This window comes from Furipterus horrens, unplaced genomic scaffold (genome assembly GCF_987537825.1).
Source record: "Furipterus horrens unplaced genomic scaffold, mFurHor1.1.pri manual_scaffold_3, whole genome shotgun sequence".
Classification (NCBI taxonomy): domain Eukaryota; kingdom Metazoa; phylum Chordata; class Mammalia; order Chiroptera; family Furipteridae; genus Furipterus; species Furipterus horrens.
Window position 1 is genome coordinate 13,189,973 of NW_028327173.1, and position 16,124 is coordinate 13,206,096.

A 16,124-nucleotide genomic window follows, 5' to 3' on the forward strand; every position below is an offset into this window, starting at 1 on the left:
CTCTAAGATCCCTAATAGCAAAACCCTTTTAGAAACATAAACACACATAAGGGTATGTCTTCCTTCCTTTCATCATTCAACAAACACATATTGAGCCTCAGCTGTATGCCTGACACTGTTCAGTGATAGAGGATGAACAAGACAGATAACGCCTGGGGTAGACCTGCATGCACACCTGCACAGGAACTTCACCGGGCCACACATGCATTTGCCACATACTGTGCACAGAGACATCTAACTCGTGCATATAGAGATCATTCAGATCAAATGCATGCAGATATGCTCACAGGAACATAGGCCCCTACTCTGCAAACCTACATGCAAAAGTCGAATCAAGCTCACACCCACAGGTTCCCAAGTCACTGTGTAATCACCTAATGACTGTCGCTGGGTTTGTACACACATGTGAACACACACCAATGACAACATATTCATGTGCAAAAGTCACAGACCCACATGCCCTTAGATCACATTATGCTCACAGGCAATACACACAGAGATACGTGTGCACATACATACAGCACACAAGCACACACACACAGACAGTGCCCAGCTAAATACTGGGAAGAGATAAAGGCAGGAGAGAGGACGGTGGCTCTTTGAGGGTAGAGAGGTGTACAACTGCTGCATCCCCAATGAGAGGGGAAGTCAAGGCCTTTCTCAGACGTTACAGGCTCGAATCCAGCCAGCCTCCTACTCCTACACCCTGCTAAGGGCCTGGCCCTTCTTGCACATTTTCAGGGGCAGGTAGGCGGAGCTGGAAGGGAGACTCTTGATGCCAGAGCTCCACCCAGAGGAACTAGGCTCACCAAGCTCTGTTCTGGGGGCAGGAGGCCTCAGTTGTAATCCCAGCTCTGCTGGTCACTCGTGGTGTCTTCTAGCACAATCCCTTCCCATGCTGGGCCTCTGCTGGCCCATCTGTAAGATAGGGGATGGGATGCCCTGACAATTCCTTAGATGCCACTCTCGCATTCAGCCAGCCTGAGATTTTGTGAGCCCCTCTTCACCCAGCTAAGTGCCTCCACTCTGGCTGTGGTTCTCAACGAGGGGGTGGCACTGGCCCCTAGAGGGCATTAGGAAAATGCATGAAGATGGTTTTTGTCCTTGGCAGTTACTGGGGATCACCACTGTCATTCCGTGGGCGGGGCTAGGAAAGCTATGCTGGGAAGAGTGCCACCCAAGGAAGACCTGCCATGCATCAAATATCTCCCCAGATAGTCATGTGGGCGAAAAGCCTATTTATCCCATCCTAGAACCTAACCCTGGTTTATATATGTATATACACATACATACAGGTGCAAGTACATGATTACTTCATTAGGTCCTGGGTGCAATCATGCTAGAGTATTTACCTATGAAAGTAGAGGCTCTTACTTTTCTTAGGGCAGGATATCGTTTGGTTTTTGAAATTAAGTGTGTAGGTAGGACATTACAGGAAAACGAATGCGCCTTTGACAAATTGTGTTCCGAAACAGGCCAGGGGAGTCCGCCGCGGTCTCGGGCGCCCTCCGATGGCCATTACAGGAACTGCATGGCAAGGGGCGGGCGGGCTCCAGGACCAGGGACAGCGCCCCGGGCGTCTCTCCAGGGAAGGATGGGAAATTCGAGGGCGCCAGGAGGTAGCGCCCTGCGTTCCCGGCGTCGCCACGCCCGCACTCCTCACTCCTCCCCTTGTGCGGAGGCGGCACCCAAAGGCTGCCCTCTCCCTTTTCCCTGGTGCGAACTGCCGCGCCTCTCCTGGGCCACAATGGCACACCTGCGCGCCACAATGACAGTACCCGTGCCGCCGCCCACAGTGTTCCGGGACCAGTTCGATCCGTGTGCAGATCACGGAGCCGCACCTACGCGTCCTGAGACCTCTGGGATCCCTACAACAGCCCCGTGAGGCAGGTCATGCAACAGTTACACGTCAGCCATGACTGATGCGGAAACTAAGGCTAGCAAAGAGAGCAGATCCAGCCCTTCTGATGCCTCCTCAAGTCCTCAGACCCCATCACACATGCACCCCGGCTCAGTAAGAGAAGCTACTAGCTCCAGAGGCCCTGTGCCCAGTACTCTCGTTGGTCCGGTTCTCAGGATTAGCCTGCAAACTGGTGTTGTTATCATCCCCAGTTCAGATCAGGAAACTGAGGCCCTGCTGGGCTTGCCCAAGGGTGAGTGAAAGTAGAAGTGGTTGTAAAGATCCTCTGAAGTCTAAACTTTCTCAGGGACACTCCTGCCAAGAAGCCCTTCAGACAGCACACACTACCCTTTCCTGATGCCATTGGAGGCCTGAAAGCCTCCGCTACCTCAGGGCTTGAGTGCGGTGGTTGCTTGAGGCCCCACATCGCTCACAGAGCCCCTATCTCCTCATCTTCACAAGCTCTGGTTTCATGAAACACTTCCCCAAGGCACTCAGTAGGTGCTTACTAAATACCTGCTGCTTGGCTGAAGCCCTGCCTTCCAGGAACCAGGATTCTAAATGCATGGCCACACAGCCTGGGCACAGAGTGCAGCTGAGTGAGCCACCTGGGAAGGGAACACAAGCATGAGAGCTGGACAGAGCAGGGTGCGCTGGCCCAGTCTTGGCTGCGTGACTCTAAGCCTTGGTTCCCACATCTGGACAGTGGGGATATACTAGCTCTCAAATCACAGAGTGATGCAGAGTATTAACGGGGTGATGCACACGGAGAGCGTACTTAACACAGTGCCTTGTGTCCACAAAGAGCTTGATGGTGCTGGTTGCCAATGCTATTGCCAGTAGTCTTCTTTGGGATGTTCAAAATCCAGAAGCCCCCATTCCCCACAAGGGTAAGTCAGGCTGCAACATACACTGTTCACAAACACGAGGGGCAGAGAAAGGTTGCAAACGCACAGTCTGGGGCTGGGTTGGGGAGAGAAGCGGGGAGGGGCAGCCATTCTTGCTGGGGACAGAGTTTAGGAGTGTCTGGAGACCCTCTACCTCCTGCCTGACCTCTGACCCTTGACCTCTGGCCTCTGACTCCAGATCAGCTCCCTGGTCTCCTCAGCATAGTAAGCACTCCATAAACATTCAATGAATGAATAATGTCCTAGGTTGGCTATGAACAAAAAGATAAAGTCAATTTTATTCCTATCAATATATATAGGGGTTGACATCAGCATGGAGTCAGATGGACATGTGTTTGAATCCTTGCCTCTGTAACTTCCTGGTTTGTGATTTTGGGCATTTTCACTACCTCTCGAAGGCTCAGTTTCTCCATCTGTAAAAGGGGTGGTAATGATAAAAATAGTACTTGCCTCATAGGGTTGTTCTTAGGATTCAGTGTAATGTGCTTAGCCCTGGCACAGAGTAGGAACCCAATAAGCGGGGTCTGTCTTTTCTCCTGTTAGTGGACACGTGCCGGAAAAGCCATGCACTGAGCCAGGAGACCTAGGTCCTAGCCCCAGCCCTGCCACTGGCTCATTGTGACTGTGGGCAGGTCCTTACCCCTCTGGGCCCCAGTTCCCTTCTCTGTATAATGAGGGCTCTCTAAGGTGCCTTCTCAGGCTGATTTTCTGGGGCAACCTGGTCCCCATGGGCATCGTGGGTGGAGAGGCCTCTGGGGAACAGGTCTGCCCCTTAGTCTATCACTCTTGTCATGGGGAAGAGGATTATGTTCCCACAACAGGGAGAAAGGTGGGCAGCACTGGGAGTCCCAGAACTTCTCCTGATACCTGCCCTGTTCCCATGCTGACCCCTCAGGACCAGCCCCTCTGCCCTGCCCCTAAAGCAGGATGCAGTCCTGAGCCACACCTCATGGGCTCTGGGCCTCAAGGGCCCAAGATGGCGCAATGAGCTGAGGCCAGATGAGTGCCCCAGGCCCCTCTCATTGCCTCTCTGAGCCTCGGTATCCTCAGCCACGCAGTGTGGAGGGGAATAACAACTGCCACACAAGCTCTGCCAGTCCCAAGGGCTCTGGCGCGCATAGAGGCAACCCAGATGTGAAAGCCCTTTGTGAATTGCCACCATCGGGTGTAATCATAATAATTATTATCTGTAAAACGAGGGGGCTGGACCAGCTGATCTCCACGGGCTCCTCTCCAGCTCTGATGCTAAGGATTTCTCGGTTTCTGAGCTGGGAGTTCAGGCAGACAGAGGGGCCAGGAGAAGCCAGTGTCTGAGATTGTACGTCCCTGGAAATGTCTGCAAACAAATCTCCCCATTCATCCTCTTTCTCCAACCCATCCCTAGCAGCTGAGCCCCAGGGACAGGCCATGGGGAAGGGAAAAGGGAGGGAGGAGGAGCTGGAGGTTCAGGGCCAGGTCCTGAAAGTGTGGGCACAGCCGCTGAGTTGGAGCTGCATCTGCCCCTGCCCAGAACCTCCCCCATTCACTAGGGCATAGCCCATTCTTCTCTATTGCCCACTCCCCTCCCCATCTAATTCTGCATGCAGTGCACGAAGTGATTGAAAGTGGAGTCAGACAGCCCTTAATTCAATCTTAGCTCCAGCCACATACCAGCTGGGTGACCTTGGGCAGGCTAATAAAGGTTGCGCTGAGGATTAAATGAGATAGATCCGTGAAAAGTGCTTGGCATAGGGCCCAGCTGCATTCTATCACCAGCCTCCAGTCTGTTTCGCCCCAGCCCAAACCCACCTGGAATCCCTCAGCCAACCAGCCAGTTCTCATCCTGGGACACAATGCAGACCCCACCAGTGTGGAGGGCCCACCTGGTAACTGGGACAGGTGAGGGCTCTGCCCCAGGGGCCCTTTCCAGTCCTGTTTCTGGGGGCTTGAAGCCCTGGGAGAGGAACCGTAAGGACACCCCTTTGTACCTAGAAAAGCTCTCACATCTCAGGCAGAGGCAGGTGATGAATAGGGCAAGGCTGGAGCCCACCTACCCAGAGACTTCAACCCAGTGCCACCCATAGCCTGGGCTGGCACGAGGGCCTGCCACAGTCTGCCAGGGGTGGAAGGCCTCTCTCTGGGCCTCCGAGGTTGGGCAAAGGCTTGCCCTCTACCAGCCTGGGCCTTGTCCTGGCGGCCCCTGACAGGTCAGTGACACATCCTACTTTTGAGAATGAAATAATCAGGGCTGCCCCAGAAGTTTTGGCACCGAGCTTGCAAGCAGAGAGGGGTTCTCAAGGTCACCCTCTATCAGCCACCTCCATCCCACTTCGAAGGCCCTAACTCCAAGGAGTGGGGCTTTGGGGAAGGCAGTCCACCAAGCTGGGGGATGGGGGTGTCTTTGTCTCACAGACTTGGCACCAAGAACTCAGGAGCAGAGCAGAGGACTGCACCCTCATGTCTCACCCTCCACTTCTTCCAGCCGTCTGGCTGTGACAGGCATGTGGATCCTTTGGCCTTGAGAAGGTCATGGCCACTCTGGTGTCTCCTGAGTCTGTCCTCACCCAGTGTCCCCCCAAATCCCAGTAGCCCCACATTCTCAGAGGAACCTGGGGAATAGGTAATTTTAAGAAAGTGTGATTCCCCCAGAGACGTGACACACCTGGGGCTCACAGCACACAGTCAGCAGCTCGGTCTCACGGGAGTCACACTGCAAAGGCAAAAACTGCATCCATCTATTGCACAGACGAAAGGGAGGCTCAGAGAGGCTCAGGTGACTTGGCCAAGACCACCCAGCTAGTGGGGTGGGGTCAGAGGGGAAACACAGGTCTCCCAATTTCCAGCACAGATGACAGCCCCCTCCTTCCCTGATGGGTTGATGCTAGGTCATTTCCCTTGCCCCTGGGATGGAAAATACTGGAGGATTTCCTTTGTAGACACAGGGAAAATGAGACCCAGGGAAACGGCCACACTGACAGCAGGGCCAGGGCAGAGAACGGTGCCAGGCTATTTCCTCATTCCTGGCTGGTTAGCCTGGCCAGGTACCTAAGGCCTGCGCATTGAAGGCTCAGCCAGTCCCTCTCATGGCTTCCCCATTGGCTTTAAGGGAGATGCAAACTCAGCCTGGCATTCAAGGCCCTTCATAAACTGGCCCCCCTTCGGTCCTCCACACATCTTCCAGTGAAGCAAACCTAGGGTCCCGATCACGGAGCAGCTGGTCACGACCCCAGAAACACCTTAGGTGCTTTTACTATGGAACTCGTTATTCCACTCGTAGCCACAATGGCCATTTACTGACCACCTCCTATGCACCAGAAAATGACGCCTCGGGGGGCGCAAGGGGGGGGGCGTACCATTCTCACATGAGGATGGCAATGCCACCTGCCCTGCGAATGTGAAATTATGAAAAAGCTAGCCATAACTCCAAAACATAGAAGAAAAGGCTTTTTTCTTGCTGTAATAAAATATGCGAAGTTTTTTTATGAGTATTTTTCCCCACATTTTTCTGTTCTTTGCTTTTCATCCCATGCATTCATTCTGAATGCAGCTGATGTTTTCCACAGCAGCTCCCAGCCACCATGTCTGATCTGCACAAATGATACTCCCGGGGCGCAGGCAAACAAGGGCTCATCATCCCTGTCTCATGGAGAAGGAAATGAGGCACAGAGAGACCAAGTGACTTGTCCAAAGTCACACAGCAGAGACTGGACTTGGATTCCTGACCACTCCCAGCCCATCTCCTCTTGGTGTCTAACAAGCTGTCAGGAGGAGCAAGGGATGGCCCTGGGCACTTGCCTACATTAGTCTCTTTAACCCTTGAAACAACCCCATCAGGTGCATAAAGTGGGTGATCCCCACTTTACAGATAAAGAAACTGAGGATCAGAGAGATGTCGTAACTTGCCCCAAGTTACGCAGCTAGTCAGTGGCAAAGTCCGCATTTCAACTCAGGTCTTCTTCTTTCCAAAGGAGGCCCACAGGAAGGCGGCCCCGTGCTGACAGAGTGCGGGCAGGCCCCTTCACCTCTTGGAGCCCTTGTTCCTCATCTGAGGTGTGGCCACAGTAAAACCACACTGGGCTGTGTGGGGAGCAAAGGACGCCACAGCCAGCTCAACCCTGTACCCCTGGGGCATACTATGCTCCCAATATCGCTTAGCGAGTGCACACATGAGGGTCCCACCATGGTGCCAGCACACAGCCAGTGGGACGCCCCTGTTTTGGGATGCCTCCTCACTGGCACCCTTCTGCTTCTCCCTTCGTCTCCTCTGAGTCACTGCCTGCAAGTACTAGTCTTCAGCCCTAAAAATAGAGGACATTTGGGGGCATAAAATACCCAGAGATGTAAACTACAGCTGCAGTCCCCTGTTCTCAGGTCCCCTTATGTTGACCCAAGCAAGGTGCCACCCCAGGAAAGCCCAGACTGGTAACCCCTGCTTGACCTAGTGTGGACCTAGAGTTTTTAATCTGCCAGAAGTCCTTAGTCAGGGCAGTGCCCCACACTGCCTAGCAGAGCCAAATATTTCTCATTAACACAAGGCTGCCAACTGCCCCTCACACTCCCTAACCAGGTCGAGCTGCCTCCTAGGGCTGGAGATGGTTCCCAGAGAGGGGAAATGATTTGCCCAGGCCACACAGACAGCAAGAGGCAGGGCCAGGCCCGGACTCGGAACCAGCATCTGGCAAGCCTAGGGTAAGTGCCCAAGTGAGAATGGCAAAGCCCAGAGCCCTTCACTGCTCCCCTCCTAGCACCGGTCTGCCCTGGAGACTCATCTGAGCCCACAGAAGCAGCTCTCAGCTGCTGCTCTCCAGCAACGCCAGAGGCCCAGCCATGGGTCAGGGCCCAGCCTGCAGAGGTTCTGCCAAGAGAGGAGGCAGGCAGAGGGGAACTCGGAGGATTCCCCTCCCTTCACACCAGCTGGCCCCTAGCCTTGCTGAGAGGGCAACACAGAAACCAGGATTTGGCAAGGCCTCCTGGCAAAAGTGGCAAAGGAAATGAAACCCCAGGCCTGCTGGAGTCTGGGCTGAGAGTGTTCTGTCGTGGGAGGGGCCTGGGGAGCAGTACCTTCAGGGACAGCAAAGGGGGAGCCTGAGGAGAAGAGGCTCCTCCAGCAACCCGGCAGGTACAGGAGTGTGTGGGGAGGGGCAGAAAGAGAGGAGGGCCCACTAAGACAAAAACACCAGGCAGTTTCCCAATTCTTAGCTAAGGTGGGTCCACATAAGGCAGAAAAGAGGGAAGAAGGTGAGGTTCGCTGGGGGTGGTCAGAGGGGCCTCTCCCACCCCCTCCTGGGGTGATGAGGAGTTCACATCCCACACACAGGAGCTGATGTAATGCACAGGTTATATGCACCGTGGTGGCCTGGGTGTGGGTGGGTGCACATGCATATCTGCCATGCTCACTTTTAACAGCACAGGACCTTCTGTGCTCCTTCCTGCATGTGTGTGTCATGTGTGCACCCTGCAGATCATGGAGGCAGGTATCAGCCAGACAAGGGCTTTGGAGGAAGCTCTTCTTGCTGACAACCGCCTCCAACCTGTGTGTACACGCCTGGACGGTATGTCTCAGCGTTTGTAGTGTCACTCACAGTCGGAGGCAGGGGTCTTCGCCCGGGTGTGCCCATGGGTTATTGTGTCTGGGTCTCAGGATATTTGTGAGCTGAACCCTGTTTGTGTCTGTGTCTGGCTGTGCACAGGTCTCGGTGTTTGCACAGCATGTGCGGCTGCTCAGCAGCCTCTGACAGCCAGGACAAAGGCCTCCATAGGCAGGCAGGTGGCGTAGAAGACAGACCTGCCCCAGGAATCCTCAAAGGGCCTCTATGTTCAGGAACATGACAGCCAGACAGGGGCAGAGAGCGGTGGGGAGTGGGGTCTCAGGGCTCCCTAACTCCAGGCCTGTGCAGATCCTGCTGGGGGGGCTAAGGCCCAAGCAGCAGAGATCCTCAAGCCAAAAGAAGAATCGTCTTGGCTCTGGGGATGGCTAGGTAGTTAGAGCCAGGACAGAGACCTCCTGAGACTCCTGCCAGGCAGACACCCTGGGGCAGAGAGAAGAGGAGAGGGCTTTGCCCAAGGAAGGCTGTGACCTGAGAAGATGCCAGGGTGGGAACACCATCATGGCTGGGAGAAGGGGTGGGAGAGCAAGTGTGGGGTTCCCAGACGGGGAGAAGACCTGAGTTCTGGACCCTGAAGGAGGTGGAGGGGTTCTCCTCAGCCTGAGCCAGATTCTCCGCCTGCATCCAGATGCCTCCCCCGACAGCGCAGGGGAAGAGGTCCACTGTGGGCCCCTCCACCCTGTCACTGACCCTTCCTCCACCCCACCACTGTAGAGATCTACATGGATCAGGAGTCAAAAAAAAAAAAAACTATTCTAGCCCAGGCAGAAGGTGACTCTGTGACCTTGGGCAGTTTATTCAGCCTCTCTGAGCCTCCGTTTCCTTATGTGTGCAATGGAGACCTCAGCCCCTGCCTTGAGCGTTGCTGTGGACGGGGAAGGAGCTCTTGCCAGCTGAGGATTAATCATAACCCTGGAATTCTTTCCAAGGCCATGAAGGCACCCCCTCCCCTTCCCCAGACCCTTCAACTGCCAGGGGTCTCAGAGCAAGGCTGAGGTCCTGGATAGAGAAGGGGGATCTCTGGGGCCAGCTGGGCATGACCCCCCACCCCTCAACTCAGCTGCTGCCCTTAGCTGCTGTGCTAGGCCTAGCCGCCCTTCAGGGTACCTTCGAGTTCCTTCTTATTCGTTAGAAAGCTCAGGGCTGCCCCTTCTCCCAACCCCAACCCCCGTTTCTTCCCTCAAACACCTTGAGGAAGGAGGGACCACTGTCCTGTGGCAGGGTGGGCTAGGAGCCCCCACAGCTCCCTTCCGGGAGGAAATGATACCTCCTTACTTCATTTTCCCTCTGCTTTTTCTCTCCAGCTCTGTCCTGACCCAGCTTCTCTCAGTGCCCCCACCTGCTGGCCTCTGACTTTGGGGAGGGAGGGGAGTGAGGCAGGGAGACAGATGCCAACGTGCCATGTGTGAGGGGTGGCGTGTCCGTCCTCCCGCGTTCCACACCAGGCCTGTGGTATGACCCCCAAGAACTCCGCCTGGGGTCACGCACAGGTCAGGGTCTGACGACCACGGAGGGCGGGCGCTCACCTTCTGAGCTTGTGTATGCAAGGGCGTGTGCGTGCGAGCAGACACACAGGGTATCCTTCCCGAGCCCAGGCGCCGCACGACTGGCACCAGAGCGCCTGCGGGGCGCGGGGACCGCCCTGTGGATTCCCACCGAGTCTTCAGACCCTGCGGAGCCAGGGGAAGCGACGAGGGGGCGCCCGACTGAGTGACGCGTGTGCTCTGCTCCGCGGCGGGTCACGGGCAGGGAGTGGGGGAAACGCGCTCCCTCCCTGCGGGAGCAAGGACATCACCGCCCTCTCAACTCAGGGTCGTTGGACCTGGGGAAGCCCCACTTCCCTCCTCGGAGAACCCGCGCGCCCCCTTCTGGGGCTGTGAAGGCCCCTCCTCGGGGATCGAGGGAACGCGCCCACTTCTTCCTTCTCCTCTCCCTTCTCCGCGTTTCCTACTCTGAACCCAAGGCGCCCCTTCCTCGTATGGAGCAGAGGCGGTACCCCCCGCCCACGCCTGGGGGTGCGACCCGAGGCCCCTCAGCTGGGCCTGGCCCCACCCCCGTAGGCAGCAGGGTTGGCAGGGGGGCTTGGCCGGCTCAGCCCCGGCCTGGCCCCTGGCTCCCCGCCTCCAGCCGCAGCCAAGCGAAGCCTGCATCGCCCCCTGCCCACCCCCGGAACCCGGTCCCCGCCCCTTCCCCCCGCCCGCCGGCGCGGGGTCCTGGCGGCGGGCCGAGGGGAGGCCAGGGCACCTCCGTGCCTTTCTCTTCCCAGGGCCGCGCCCCGGCGGGGCGGACTCACCCGCGGGCCTGGGCCGGGGGGCGTCCTGGGCTCGGCGCTCCGGTGCCCGCGGCAGCCGCTGCAGCTCTGCTCAGACGCGGCTCCGCGTCCGCCGCCGCCGCCGCCGCCGATCGGGGAGGGGGCGTCACGTGACCGCCGAGCGCTCCCGCCCCGCGCCGCTCCCCCCTCACTGCGGAGCCGGCGCCGCAGCCGCGAGCGCGGGAGCCGAGGCCCCCACCCCGCCGCCCCGCCGCGGCCGCCGCCTCTCACAACAGGTCCTGGGGGCGGGCGCTCTGGGCCTTCATCTTACAGGTGGGGAAACTGAGACCCAGCGAGGGCAAGGACTGGCTCAAGGTGACACGGCTAGACTGGGGTAGGGCCGCGGCGAGAACCCAGCGGTCCAGCCCGTGCTCCAAGCAGAGGGGGACAACTGGGGCACGCAGGGGCGATGGCAAGGGTGGGCTAGGCCCGCTAGGCCCCCATGGGCTCCGTGAGTCTGCAGGGACCGGGGGGAAGCACACGGCGCGCGGGGTTAGCTGCACTTGGTGACACTCCCCAGCAGGTTATCGGTTATCGGCTCCCAGACATCATCCCTAGACTGGGCATCTGAGGCCCATGGAGGGGAAGAGACTTGACCAAGGTCGCGTGCAAGTGAGCAGAGGCAGCAGCACAGCTGACACTTGCGGCTCCTGGGCCCCACTCCCCACTCTTTCTAGTCTCCACTGGACTCCCCTCCAAGGGGCAACCCTAGATGAATCAAGGAAACAGGCAGTGTGTCTACAAGGTCAGAGCTGTGAGGGTACACTTGGTGGTCCCAATATCAAGCCCCAGGTCACGCAGAACATTGTCAGAGGGGATCTTTGAGGCCTCTGGATCTCACTCCTTTGCTAATGGCTGGGGAAACTGAGGCCAGAAAGGGGTAGAGATAAGCCTCCATTTCATTAACCATATACACCTAGTAGGTCAAGCAGACAGGACCCTCCAAGGTCAGCCAGTCCAATAGGCCCACTTCACAGACAAGACTTAGGGAGGACTCAAGTCATGTATTCATTTATTCAATGTATTTAAAGAACACCTGCTGTGTGCTTAACAAGTGGCTGTCAGTTCCACCTCCCCCTCTGTTTTCCCAGCCACAGGGACTGCATTTCATTAAGGAAAAGAAATGGGGCCTTCACCAACCCTGACATCAGCTTCTTGAAGATCTGAGACATGCAGGCAGGCCCTAGTGTTCAGTCCCAAAGGAGCTGTCCACCCGCCCTCCCACCAAGACTCACCCCAGCCAAGAGATGAGAATTAAGAGGGAATAGCAGGATATGCCTCACCCTCATCCCACCCCTCAGTGAAAAGGTAGAAGGGACATGGGATTCACCACAAACTTTTCAGTCCTTATCTGTCAAATTCTCCCTCCTGCAAGCTCCCCCGAGCTGTGGGTGAGAAAGATGCACAGCCCAGCACTTCTCAGACTTCTAGGAAAGACCTGATCCCCACAGAAGTCCCAAATCAGTGAGTCTGGGGTCTGAGTTCCTGCATTTCTAATAAAGCTTTGCAGTGTTGCTGGTGCTCTGGGGCCACAGACATTCTGAGTGACACTGGTAGAACAAGGTTAAGTTCAGGGCAGCAGGAAGGTGACTGCTCAGGCTCCAAGGACAGACTCCTGGAGCATCACCTGCTAACTCTGGGCCCACCCCACGACGACCCCTGGGAGCCCTTTCAATTTTCTACCTAGAATTGTGTCTGAACCTCCACCCCAGACCATACTCAGGATGCACCATGGCTACAGAGTTGGTTTGAAATTGTAATAAGAGGGAAGAAGTTGAACGAGCATGGCCAAGATATTTCTGGAGACGGTGCAGAAGGGATTTCATGGTGTAGAAGTCATCCCAGGCAGGTATGTTCTGCAGGGTACTGGTTCTGGGAGATGCTTGGTGAAAACAATCCTGTTTGGGAAGGGCTGGCTGAAGGCCCACTGGCCCTCCGGGGCTAGGCTGACCTGCCTCCAGCAGGGCTGGGTTCACACAGCTCAGGAAGGGCATACAAGTTTCAGGGTCCTCTGAGGCATACCTCTTTCCATCCTTTGGCTTTTTTCGTATGCTTGGCCAGATGGAGCCTCAATTCTGATCACAATCCCAGGGCCTCTTCCTGCTTCTCCCCTTCCATACTGAGACAAAGAGACCGTGAACTCCCAACTCTGGCCAGGAAGGCAATGCTGATGGTACCATTCCAGACTGTGTGCAGAGACCACAGTGCCCCACCTGAGCCACAGCAAGGGGGCAGACAGTGGTGATGTGGAAATGCATTCAGTGAAGAGTTGCAGCTGTGACCTTTTGTGGTTTGGACCCGGCAAACTCCAGGATTCCCAAGAGCCTAAGGTCCTGTTGGCACCAGGAGGCTAGGGACTAAACGTGCCTGACCCTGGCTGAGTAAGCCAAAGAACGAAAGGTCTTCTGTGCCAGGCCTATTTCTTCTTTATAATCAAGGAGCTTTTCAATTACAGCATTTTCCTCTTTACAGAAAACCTCAATGCGAGAGCCTTATAATCTCTAGCCTGTCCTGGGTGGGTGGGTGGGTGGGTGGGGGCACCTTCTGAGACTGTCAGGGCCCCTGGGGAGAAGGCAACACGTGCTATGCTGCAGGGGGCTGGGCACAGAGCCTGGGTACTGAAGGGAAGATTGGACAGAGGCCCACAGCTTTGCTTTCCCTGCCCTATTTCAATCCAAACCACTCAGGGCTGACCATTCACGCATGGCTGCCTCCGGGCACAAGCCTTTTCTTTTTCACTTAACATGCTGCAACCTCGCCACTACCCCTGCTACTGAGAAATGAAAACTGGCTTCAAAATATCTGCCATTTAAGAAGGCTGGCGAAGGAAAATGTGAATGGCACAATAAACTTGGAATAACGCACAATGGAGTGTTACAATGGGGATGATGCCCCCCGGAAATAACTGTCCCTGGTCCCCACAGCTCCCTGGCATCACCAAAGGGGAAAAGATGGGGCTAGAGACTGCCTAGCAGGGAGAGCAAGGGGAGAAAAGTCAAAAGCAGTGGGTCCCCAAGTTGTGTTGTCTGTGCAGCAGTAAGGTCTAGGAGGGGCTGTTAAGGGGGGCGGGGGTCTGCAGGGATGACTGGGAGAAGACAGTGCCACTCCAGTGAGCGTAAGGATGAGGAGTGGGAGTTGACACCAGGACCCTCCATGTCTGGGTGGGAGGATGCCCTGCTGATGCTGGAGACACAACAGAGAATGCAACCCTGGGGGACCCACACTTGGGACCACAGAAGTCTGGATCATGAATGTGAATGCAGCTAGAAATCCCCAAAGGTGGGCCCAGCTCTGGTTATACCAAAGTACCAGAAGCTCTCCCCCAACGAGGTCTTGCTGTCACAGAAAAAGGGTCGAGTGGACCCTGAAGTGTTCCTTTTCCTTGCTGAGAACATACCATGTGGCACACGTGGGATGCAGTGATGGGTAAGATGTCCGAGCCCCTGTCCTTGGGAGCTAGAACAGTCATACTAATTCAGTTGATTCGTTTCTGGGATCAGAGCGGTTTTAGGTATGGGCATAAGATGCAGCCCAGCCCTAATCCTGGTTCCCAGCAAGACAAAAAATAATTCTCTAGCTCCGGAGTTCTAGACAGTCTAGCACAACTTTGGAGCCTCTCGTCCAGAGTCAGTGCGTGCTACAGATGGGAGAAAGTGCAGCAAAAGCGCCACACAGAAACTAACCTCAGAAATGACGCATAGACTGACAAAACAAGGGATGTCCTTAGAGACAGTCCAGTTGGGTGATTTTCCAGATGCACCCCCTGGAGGTTCAAGGGAGTGAGTGTCTGAGTGGAGCTGAGATGAGGCCCCACTGTCTCCTTCCACCTAGTTTATGTTTGACAACTTCTACACATCTAACTTCCTTTTAGAGAACACTGAGGCCCAGAGGGACACTTGTCCAGGATCATAAAGAGTGGGTAGCAGTTGAGTGTTCCCTAGGTTACAAATACAAATACAGCAGAGAACACTGGAGGGGAAGCGAGGACCAAGATACAAGTGTGCAAAGGCCAATCAACGTGCCAGCTGGCAACGATTCAACCCTAGACAGAAAGCCTAGGCCTTCTGTCTCCCCCGGGGTGTGTCCCCCACTTCCTGTGGCCCAGGGCCGGCCTGCCTGGCAGCACTAACAGATCTGGAATTCAAGCTGCCATTCCAGCTGCTGTTATGAGGCTGGCTCCCTTCCTGACCGAGAGCAATTTCACTTCAAAGGGCCTGGCCTCTTCAGTCTTAGCCAAGTCCTTGAAAGCAGGGTGTTTTTTTCCCTTTTTTCTTTAAGCGTGGTGGGGGAAAACAGATGATGCCCCCTATTTGAGATCAATACGGTAATTATGTTGGACAAGGTCTGAGGGCTGTCTTCACAGGGGATTCAGATAGCCTCGTGAATGAGGAAGTGTGAAAACTGTGAAAAGAGCCAACACATCACTTGTGCTTGTGGGATGGAGGCCATTTGGCAACAGGACCCACTTCTTCAGGGACCATGGTCTTGCTTCTGCAGCGTGGGGCATAACAAAGCTCAGTCCAGTAACGAGCTGGTGCAGATCCCAATTCTAATAGCAAACTAAAGTCATGCAGGAGAGGTCATACAACTCCTTGACAAGTCGCAAGATGATTTCTGCAATCTTCTTCTTCCCAAAATTCTGATGAGGCTCAGAAAAGATACTTAAATCTCACCATATGAAGAAATATAACCAACTTGTCTGAAACATGCATTGTTTAAAAGTGATGAATGTGATATGGTTAGCAGTATGCTGTATTAATTTGATAAAAACTGGTCCCATGGTTTATTTGTTGGGGGAGAGAAAGCACAAGAAATACCTGTTCTGTGTACTCTACTTTCTTTGTTTTTATTGATTTTAGAGAAGGAGAGAAAGAGAGAGAGAGAGAGAGAGAGAGAGAGAGAGAGAGAGAGAGAGCAATTTGTTGTCCCACTTATTTATGCACTCATTAGCTGACTCTTGGTACGTGTCCTGACGGGAGATCAAACCTGCAACCTTGGAGTATTGGGACAACGTTCTAACCACCTGAGCTACCCGGCCAGGGCTGTGTCCTCTCTCTTGAACAGTATTATTCACTGTCTCAAGAGGTAACTAAAGAATGAAAAACATGGTCCTCAGGTCAGAAAGTAGACAGTAAGCATTAGCCAGTCCTCTGCATTACTCCGTGCTGCCTGGTGCCTGCCTAGCCCTGCCTCCAAGGCTCACAGCACCTGTTCCTGATGTTCTTGGCAATGACGACCAAAACATGGGAAGCTGCCCCTCTGGGGCAGGACCTGCCCATCATGAAGACATAAATCTTCAACACACATTCTAAACGTGTTTCGAATACCTGTCAACATGATCCTGCAAGTAAACAGTCAAGGCGGCTTAATATTTGGCCATTAGCTTCAGTTTCCTTATGGGCTAAGAGGAAAGATTTAGG

General features: G+C 55.1%; 1 protein-coding gene across 1 annotated transcript in view; it reads right to left on the minus strand.

The window, feature by feature from the left end:
- RAP1GAP (RAP1 GTPase activating protein) overlaps positions 1 to 10,770 on the minus strand; it is a 62,639-nt gene extending 51,869 nt beyond the window's left edge. The window contains 1 exon segment of the mRNA XM_090268740.1: positions 10,687 to 10,770. The gene's annotated coding sequence lies outside the window, so the exon portion shown is untranslated.
- Between the last annotated feature and the right edge of the window lie 5,354 nt (positions 10,771 to 16,124).